The sequence below is a fragment of the Lagenorhynchus albirostris genome, chromosome 9, assembly GCF_949774975.1.
Source record: "Lagenorhynchus albirostris chromosome 9, mLagAlb1.1, whole genome shotgun sequence".
Lineage (NCBI taxonomy): Eukaryota > Metazoa > Chordata > Mammalia > Artiodactyla > Delphinidae > Lagenorhynchus > Lagenorhynchus albirostris.
The window spans coordinates 46529341-46540386 of NC_083103.1; positions in this window are offsets into that span (position 1 = coordinate 46529341).

Sequence of the window (11046 nt, forward strand, 5' to 3'; positions counted from 1 at the left end):
CGGTGTAACCTTGAACCAATTACATAAGTTCTCTGTGCCTCCGATTTCTCAGCTGTGAAATGGAGATGATACTAACACCTACATAGCTCACTGTTTCCATTTATGTTGTTGGAGGAGTGAATGACTGAATACATGTTAACTGCTTAGGACAGTCAGTGGTCCTTAATCAGTGCTATAGAATAGTCAGCTCTTACTATATCATTTTTATTGGCTCCATAATAATCCACACTGTGGACAAAGCATAATTTATTTGCAGTTTACTTACTGTTGGATAGTTACATTTCACGTACAAAAATGTAGAGATGAATATCTTTATACTTAAATCTTTTGACTAGATTTTTGATTACTGAAGATCAATTCCTAAAAATGACATTGCAGGGTCAAAGGGCAGAGGAATGCTCTTCACACATGCTGCCACCATTAGAAAGAGATACCAGTTTACCATCCTGCTATCAGCACCTGTGTTAGCATTATTATTTTTTAAAAAAATCTTCGCAAATTTCACAGATTAAAAATAGTACCTCATTTTAACTCACATCTTCCATTATTAATGTGTTACAGCATCAAAAATCTTATTAGCTATTAGATTGCCTGCACAAGCTCTTTGATGGTTTTTATATTGGAGTCTCAGTTTTTTTCATAATTGTTTAATTGTTTGATTTCTGCCTCGCTAGCGCAGGCAGAAGCCAATATGTTGGGCTTTGGCTGGAATTAGTTGGATAAGGTATCCCTGGAGCCTGGGGTGAGTTGTTACTTGCCTGCAGGTTACAGAGCAATGTAGAAAGCAGTGTTTCAGAGGCTGGATCTTGGGGAAAATCTGAAATCAAGATCAGGCTGTTTATCTGAATCTCCTGGCTAACAGGGCTGAGAAGAAAAAGGGCATCCGGGTAGGAGGCAAAGGACTAAGGCAGAAGAAAGGCACAGTGATCCTGAAAGCTGGGAGAAAGAAGCCGTAACCTCTTTTTTTTTTGTAGGGACCTAGCAATTTCTTGTACGGATGAGGAGGGGAATGCGGGACGGGGTAGGGGGCACTTGTCTTGGCCAGATGCTGATTTGTGTGAATTTTTTATAGAGTAAGGATATTATCCCTTGCTTGTCATATTGGGGCATTTCTCCTACAGTTGCCTTTTCTTTTAATTTATGATGGCTTTTCATTTATAGAAATTAAAACAACTTTATGTTGTTTACTTGTTAACCTTTTCTTTTTTGATTCATTGCTTTTTATGCTTAGAAAGTCTTTTTCATGCAGAGACCAGTTAACAAACTACATTTTCTTTAAAAATGTTATTTTGTGATGTCAGCAAATCAAGGAAGAGTTAATGAAAGTGAGAGAGAATTGAGTAGTGTGATTTCCAATAAAAAACCTAAAAGATGATGATGTAAAGGGTGATACTCATGTCATCTTCATGTCTCCTTGAAGATAGAAGAAAAGAGCTTATACTGCTGTAAAAGAAACTGACGAAGACTTTTTCTGACAGTCTGTCATAGATCGTGAACTTGTAGAATGGTATCCTTAGAGACTTTCAGAAGTGTCCTGAAAGAGGAAAAGATGTGATCTCTGAAGAGATTTTCTACTTCTTTTACCCATCTGATGATTCTATATAGTATTTCAAGCACCCACAGTTGTTACATTCTGAGAAATTATTTCCCTGTTTTTAAAAGAGGCTTAAAAAAGGGAAAATGTAATGTAGAATTAATTGCTGACCTTCTAGGCATTGGTAAGTTAGTGTGCTTTAATATGTGCTTCAGAAAGAACTTCCCTTCCTCCTGAGCTCCAATAGGGATCAATGAGGTGAATTGTGTTTTGCTTGATCTGTCTTAGGGTTCCAGAATGTGAAGAGTAAACAACTTATTATTAAACTGTATCAATATATCTTTTTCTTAGTTTATTAACTAAAATAAATCTTAGGGTGCATGAAAGATTAACCACCTCACAAATTTCTGCAGTTTTATTAACCCGAAGTTGTTTTATTTCAGGAAGGTTTGTAAGATGAGAGGCAGTAACTTTTAGAATTAATCAGAATATCCTTTCTACTTATGATAGACTAATTATCTTTCTTAATAACCATTGACTTTTCAGTTTGACTCTCAATAAGGGTGTGGTATAACATCAGGAATAAAGCAAGAAAATGAAGATAAGTTGATTTAGAAATACTGCTACTGTTTGCCTTAGTATTTGATCTAAGTTATGTAGTAGATATTATTAACCATATAAACGTTATTCAACAAGTATTTATTGGGTGCCTACGATGTTCCAGGCATAGTTCTAGAATATTGTCTTATGTTTTTACTTTTACATTGTATGTGTACAAAGTTTGCTTGTGATTCAATATTCTTGACATGAACTGTGTTCACCTGGAAAAACTGGTCATTTGGACTCACACATTCATTCAGAGAATCTGAGAAAAGCCTTATGCAAGATGTTCATCCAGTCTCTAAGGTTGAGATGCTGGTAATTGAAAGTTCTACTCTGTTACTTTGTCGTTATCATGGTGGAATGCTTGTCTGCAGTGACAGAGCTTGCTGGGAGAGAATCCATTTACCATTTACCAAAGGCAGCGCGTCTGAGGCTCAGTTTCTTATACTTGAATTCTTTCAAGTCTGTTCGCTGTCAGCAAATCTAACATAGAGGCTCTTATATCTGCTCCAGGGAGCTCAGCTTACAACCAGCTGAGATATTGGGAAGAAAGCAAATATTTATCCTTGGACGTTTTTCATGGAATCAAATTAATTTTTCCTCTCAATCTTCTTTATGTTGCTGTGCAGTTTATGGCAATAAAATGCAATACTTCTCATATTTGTTATTATGAAAGTAAACACCAATGTCCAGCAGTAATTTTCAAGTTAACTTAATTGCTTTTCTGTTTTATCTCTTTGATGGTACATGTTATAATGTGTACACTTAGCTCATTTTTATACTTGCAGCTCACCTTTTTTTATTGAGATATAATTAACATACCATATAATTCATCCTTTTAAAGTGTAAAATTAAGTTTTCAGTATATCACAAGGTTTTGCAATCATCACCACTATCTAATTCTAGAATGTTTCATTGCCCCCAAAAAAGAAACCCCACATCCTTTAGCAGTCATTCTTCATCTCCCTCCCCCAGCCCCTGGCAAACACTAATCTACTTTCTTTCCCTATGGACTTGCCTATTATTATGGGCATTTTATATAAATGGAATCATACAGTATGGGCCCTTTTGCATTTGGCTTCTTTCACTTAGCATGATGTTTTCAAGCATCATTTCTGTTGTAGTATGTGTTAGTCCTTCATTCTTTTCTGTAAACAAATAAAATTCTATCATATGGATATACCACATTGTTTTTATCCATTCCTCAGTAGATGGCAATTTTGGTTGTTTCTTCTTTTTCTTTTTTGCTGTTATGAATGATGCCGCTATGAATATTTGTGTGTAAGTTTTTGTGTGAACATATCTTTTCATTTCTCTTGAGTATATATCTAGGAGTAGAATTGCTGGTCATACAGTAACTCTATGTGTGACTTTTTGAAGACTGCCAAACTGTTCTCCAAAGTGGTTGCACCATTCCCATCAGTAATGTATGAGGAGTCTTTCCATACCATCCCCAACCCTTTGTTATTGTCTATCATTTTGATTATAGCCATCTGAGTAGGTGTGAAGTGGTACCTCATTATACTTTAGATTTGCATTTTCCTGATGACTAATGATGTTGAACATCTTTGGCCATTTGTATATCTTCTTTGGAGAAGTATCTATTTAACTCCTTTACTTTTTTAATTTGGATTCTCTTTTTATTCTTGAGTTGGAAGAGTTCTTTATATGTTCTGGATATTAGACCCTTATCAGACATATGATTTGCAGACATTTCCTCCCATTCTGTAGGTTGTCTTTTTGCTTGCTTGGTAGGGTCTTTTTTTTTTTTTTTTTTTGGCCTCCTCGCCCTGTGGCATGTGGGATCTTAGTTTCCCGACCAGGGATTGAACCCATGCGCCTTGTAATGGAAGCATGGAGTCTTAACCACTAGACTGCTAGGAAAGTCCCTGGTAGTGTCCTTTGAGGAACAAAAGTTTTAATTTTATGAAGTTCAATATATCTGTTTTTACTTTGGTCGTTTGGCTTTAGATGACATACCTAAAAAACTATTGCCTAATTCAAGGTCAGATTTACTCATATGTTTTTTTCCTAAGAGTTTTGTGGTTTTAGCTCTAGTATTTAGGCCTTGATCCATTTTGAGTTAATTTTTATATATGTGTGATGTAGGTGTCCAAATTAATTCTTTTGCATGAGGATAACCAGTTGTCCCAGGACCATTTGTTGTACACCTCACGTTATTTGTTTAAGTCAACTTGTGAGTCATGTTTTGGGGAAACAAAATTTGGCTGATTCCTTGTCACCTCAGTTAGATGCCACCATCCTACAGAAGACATTCTAGGCAAAGAAATACCTGTATTGCTAGTTAGGACTTTGGTTACCATTTGTATGTAGGCTTATAACTTGGTGAATAGGCTTGCAGGGGATGTGTAAGCTTCAGGGCTGCTTCCCCCTCTAATCTAAGGCCCCTCAAGTAGACCCACATAGCTCTCTCCTTGCCGTCATTCCTCTGAATTATAACTTGATTGCCACTTGACCTGTTGGGGAACGGGAAGAGTAAAAGAGGCATTGGAGAGGCCCTTTGTAAGCTGGAGAGGTCCTACAATTTTCCTTCCAGACTCATGGGAGGAACATGGGAAGAGTTGTGAACCTTTCGACAAGGAAAAGAGGGGTATTCTCAAGGGAAGGTAGAGCTTTTTCACCTCTTCATACTTCCCATTGAAAGCTCTACCCTCTGGAATCATGACCTGATTGAGCCTCGGCTTGTTTCAGAGCTCCTTTTCCTTGGAATGGAGTGATAGGGAAGGGAGAATTGTGTTTCTCCCAGGGATTCATGTGTGCAGTGTGGGAAAAGATTAGGATTGGGGTCAGGCTCACCTGAGTTCAAATTTTGTCTCTGCATCTCTATCTTTGGTTTCTTTATCTGTAAAATGGGGATTATAATCCCAATTTCCAAGGATTATTATGAAAAACAAATCAAATATCATATATAAAGTGCCTAACAAATTTGTAGCTCCTCAATAAATGCTAGTTTCCCTTTTCTCTTTTCCAAATCTTCTGGGACATTTGTATAAGTACGGTTTTTTAAAACTCCTTAGAATCTTAGCACTGGAAGGGACCTTCATACTCATGACTATATCACTTTGCTGAATCTGTCAAAGCTCTTTTCATGTTTATTCACTTGATTTATTCAGTTGGTTTTTATTGGTCACTTCGTGTGTTTCAGGCACTGTTCTCTGTATGTCTGTAATTAGTCAGTAGAGAAGAGATAAAAGACATACATGAGACAAAGCCTGGCACATGATTGTCACCTTACTTATCCTACTTCCCTACGTTTGATTCATTCACTTACTAAATTAAGAGCCAGACTATGCTAGATTCTTGGAATATGAAGATACAGTCTTTGAGAGCTTACAGTCTGTTTTGGAGGGAAGCAAACCAAGAAATGATCATATCCCATGGGAGGTGCTGGAAGAGACACATGGATTGGTGCTATTGGAGCTGGAGGAGAGTACTCCCTGGTCTGCTTGGGGCAGTCAAGGGAGGATGAGCAGAAGGGGAAAGGAATCTGAGGCCGGATGAACAGCAGGCCCAAAAGCCTGGAGGTGGGGAAGAGTGTAGGTCTTTAAGGAAGCTGATATCCAGGGGAATAGTGACTGACAGGCCAGCAGTGCCCAGCTTTACAAAGAGCCTGTTATGCTGGGCTGAGATTTGAGGTCAGTTTGGATGGAGAAGACAGAAGCATAATTTGTAGTTAAGAATTAACAACTGTCTTGGCTTTATTCTTCTTATGTTAAGCCTAGCTTAAAAAATTCCTTTTCTTTGTCTTTTGTCTTTAGCATTTCCCCCAAGCATCTAATATTTTGGGCTTTTGCCATCCTGCTTCTCTTGTTATAACATCCTGCCACTTTAATATCATCCTAGGTTACTTGCCTGTCTACTTTGGGATTATGACCTTATCCTCATGGAGAGCTCCCTCTGTGGCTATATACTCTCTGGAGGAGTCTCTGTCCTGTTTGCCCCAGGGCTTAGTCAGAAACAGGAAAGACCCATTAGGTTGGCTGAGACCTAGTGGAGAGAGCGCTATTGGAGAAAGGCCAGGTATAGGGGAAGGCCCCTGAACTGGAGGTGCTGTCCCCTGGTGTTTCTGATGTTGGCATAGTCATAGCCTCTCTTCTGATCTTCTTCCATAGTCACTTACTGATTGGCTCTGCTCCAGGACTGTGTCTCTCAGGTCCCTCTTGCTTGGCTTATGCAGAGTAACTGAGGGGTTGAAGAGTGGGGCTCAAGAGGCTTCATCTTGTTGGGGGCAGCCTCCTCCCGATAGCCACTCATTTATCCCCTCAAGACACAGTCTGAGCTGGCCCGTCAGACATGAAAGAACATGTCTGAATTTCCAGAGGTCACTTATATAGGACTTTGTTCTGAGATCCTCCCTATATTATAAGTCATTGAAGGAACTGGCCTCGGAAAGAAGATTGGTTAGGGCGGGAAGGGAGGGTATGACAGCTTCTTTCAAGTATTTGAAGGGTTGTTCAAGTATAGAAGACAAGGTACCAGATTTTGGTCTTTAATTTTGGTCCTCCTTCTTACTAGCATTTTTTTTTCATCTAAATTCCTTTCAGCCTAAAATAATTCTGTGATTCAATAAATGAAGCAGGCAGGGACTATACTGATTAGATCAATAGATTCTGGAGGCAGATTGAGTGGCAGTGTTTTAGCTTTCTGAGCTCAGCCACTAGTGAATTGAAATGGTAATAGCTGTATTTATTATACTCAGAATTGAATAAGTAATTAATAAGCCATTCCTTAGCCCCATATTATCTCTGTTTTACAGACTAATTTTTTTCAATAGGATTTTCTTAATTGTATCAAATGTTTCATTCCTAGAATGCTTAACATGTCTGATTCGTATAATCTCCAGGGAAACTAAACAGTCTTAATTACATCCAGTATTTTGATTTCATTTGATTCTTTAGATGAGATTAAAAGTAATTTATTTTAAAGGCTATGACTATATATAACCGTGCTTATTGCAAATTTAGAAAGTTTTGGTCATATTACTTTAGCATTACCAGTTCTCAGGTAATTTAGGTTGTGGACTAGCACATAGTGCGGTTTAATTTCTTTCAGAATGAATAGCTTGATGACACTCTATTTTAAACTCCCCCCCCCCCACTTTTCTCATCACTGTTTTTGGATAGCATTGATTTATATTTTCTGTTTATCTAGCCATTTCCATTGTATACGTTAAGACTTGCTCCCTAGGAAGCAGAGGGTTCTTTGGATTGACTCTTTCCCAAATATCTATTTCCTAGTGAATAAATGTTGGTAATAATTTGTGGAGTATGATTTTTAGTTCTAGATGCCGTTTTTTAATAGAGATACTGGCAAATTGAATTTCACCAAGAGGAGACTGAAGTGCCTGGGATGGTTAAGTGTCTTTAAATGATATGAAGGACAGCTTAGGGTATTGGGGATGTAGGAAAGATGCCTAGCCTCTAGGAAATATGACTGGGGGAACATGTTCCTTTCCTTCATATCTAGAACACAGAGACCTGTTAAAGATGGACTAGGAATATCTGTAAGAACAGACTAGGTGCTACCTGACAGGAGGATTTATAGGGAGATAATTTTGGCTTGATATGAGGAGAAACATCCTGTCACTGGAGTCTGATGAAATGAGCTTCTTGGGGAAAGTAAAGAATGGGCTCCCTGTCGTTGGAAAACTTATAACAATGTCCATGTCAGCATCCATTAGATCTATGAAAGAAATTCCGTGCTGTATCAGATGTCCTTTGATGTTCTTTCCAATTCCAGGATTCTGTGATTGCCTGATACTATGACATGGCTACTTTTCCATTCTAGGTTTTGCTTCAGTGATTTATATGATTGATTTTAGATTCATGATCATACCATAGCCAAGAAGACATGGTGGATAAAAGCTGCCTGACATTAAATTGCTTTTGTAGATAATTCACAAAGTGGATATATATCTCATGCGCATGTATACTTATACACATATTCATACATCTGTTTTGTATAATTGAGTGTTACTATACTTTCATAGTTTTGTCCTCTGTTCCTACTGTTGTAAAGCATATCAAGCTATATGCTGTAGAGACTTCTGAGTCTCATAAGAACATTTTGTTTTTTGAACATTTATTTATCAAACTGATTTAAAAAATACAGTTGTTAAGTCTTCAAAATAAAGCCAAAAAAAGAGCTTTTGTGGAAGTGGGAATTAAAAACTGGTGATTTTATTGTGAGAGTATTTGAGAAAGATCTATAAATAAAATAGTATGGACATTCAGTTAGTGTCTTAGATATTTAAGAATAGGAAGTAGGAGCACTATAGTCATTTTGGAAAGTTGTGTTTTCAGACTCCCTTACTGATTGGATTTTTGAGTGCAGTATTAGTGGTTTCAAATGGAATCACAATTCATTGCAATTCTGACCTGGGGTAATAGATATGGAGGTAAAATGAAATCCATCTTCCTGAAGAAATACTGGTTTTAGGATATGATTAAACTGATTTTAAAATAAAGCATTAAGTGCAAACCACTAAGATTTCAAAAAATACTTACAGGCCCCGTGAAAGAAGATTTAATGCATTTAGCTTTCAAACAGTTTGCTCATTGTGGATGAACTGCCTTTAAATTGATGTGAGTTATCATGCCAATAAATTAATAAAAAAGGGGAAGTTACATATCTTCTGTCTGGAATGAGCTCAGCCTTCAGGGACAGATGGTTCTCTTTCGGAATAGACCTTCTGAAGTGATAAGGCTCCATCTAAGTGTTGGGTTTCTTTTCCAAAGTCTTTAGAGAAGTCTGTTTTCTGGGCTGAACCTAAGCACAACGTGGATGCTATTAAAGCTTTGATTTGGTATTATGAAAAAGAAAGTCACTGTGCTGGGAGAGTTTCCCTGGTGGGAAAGATCCAAGTTTTATAGGACTTTTAGAATTCTTTTGTACTTTTCATTGCATATGTGATGATAGCAGATTACATCTCTCTTCCACGAACTCTTACACAGCCCAGGCTATTGGTATTAGAGTATATGGGGAATGTCTTTAAGTTTATTGGGGAGCAAGGTAAATTCTTGGCATCTTGGAGAATGAACAGATTGTCTGACTCTGTTAAAAGCAAATCTTCCACATGATAGTCTTTTCTTCTAACTCCAGCCTGCATACTGTGTAAGGTAAATAGTGATATTTAATGTTGAAATAATGATTTTTCAAATATTTGAGTATCTGTTACAAACACTGAACAAATGAATTTTTCACTTCATGTTTGAACATTTTAGAGTCATGTCAATAAGTGAAAATATGACAATGAATTTCTGTTGAGAATATCCAACATTTTTCTCTCCCCCAATAGTAAAACATCCTCATGCATCTTTCTCAAAATATTAATAATATTGGTCATGGACAACCATTTTTGAAGTGTTTGAATCACTTTGACTTCTTAGACACCGAGTGGGGCATGGAACAATTTTTTAATTTTTCTCTTCCCATTTCTGCTCTTCCCCCCTCCTCTTCCTCCTTTTTTTTGGGGGGGGGGGCGGGCTCTGTGCTTCTACATAGGCTACATAAAGAAGTCTACATGGAGCTCCTTACTCTGTAAGCTTTCTTGTAGACTGCCATTGGATGAGAATGAGTAGTCCTTATTTCTGTTATTAATTAATATTAAAGTTCACTGAATTATCTGCATGTTAACTTTTAGAAATTTAACTTCTTTCAGGCTTCTTTTCCTTACATCTGTGGGAGTTCTCTACCACTTCAACGACTACCTTTCGACATACTTGAATAAATAGATTGCTCTTTCTCTCCCTTTCTCTTCCTTCCTTTTTCTCCTTTCCACAAACACCAAAAACCTACTATGTGCAGTGATAGCCTTAAAGATACAATGATGACAGATACACCTCTGTCTTCCTGAGAGTCTGGTGGAGGAGAGGTACTTAAGTAATACGATAGAGTGTGATAAAAGTAATACCAGAGCTGTGTATAAATTGCTACCAGGTACAGAGGATGGAGAATCTTACTTTGTGTATGGAGGTGGGAAAAATAAGAGAATTGAAAATTGACTGTTAAGGTAGAGGTGAGATTGAATATTTATTAATTTTTTACTTGTCAATGTGTTTAATCTGCATGGATTTTAGGCGTTGATTTTTCAGTTCAGTGTGGTAGAACTTACAGTTGGCCAGAAGATTGAAGCATGTATTTTATATTTTTAAAAGATTTCCTATGATAGATTTTTTTTTTTTTTTTTTGGTTTCCAGAGGCTTAGCAGGAGATGTATTGTTGCTCATGATTTCTTGCCTCTGTATTACTGGAAACTATTTCTACCTATATTCTTCAGAGAGGTCTCTTTTGCTGTTTCCCAAAGATTCTGACCTGGTCACTGGACAGTCATAATGATTAGATTCTATGTCATATTGAGTGTCTCTGTAAGACTTTCAACTTCTGTATTTATTAGTATTTTATTTACTTGATTTACTTTAGTTAAAAAAAATCCTTCCACTTAATGTTGCTTGCAAAATATTCATGAACCTGCTGGAGCCCCATTTGTGATACTAATTTATTCAACAGATATTTAATGAAGCACCTGCCACGTGGCAGGCATTGTGGTGAGCATTAGGGTAAAAGAAAGATGTGGTCTCTACCTTTGTACAGCTTATAGTTTGATGGGGGAAAATAGATAAGCAAATAGGCAGTTGAGAAAAATGCTCTGATAGGGGAAATATATGGTACTGCTTGAATCATAGGAAGGGCACCTAATCCAGATTTGGGGGCCAGGAGATGTGTTTTTTGGATGAAGCGACATCTAAATTAAGACTGAAGGGTAGGTAGCAATTATCCAGGTAAGAGGTAGAGTGATGGGGCATGGTGTTTCAAGCAGAGGACATAATATATCTAAAATCCTGGACCTGAGAGGTGTGGGACCTGAAAGAATTTTAGGAATGGAAAGA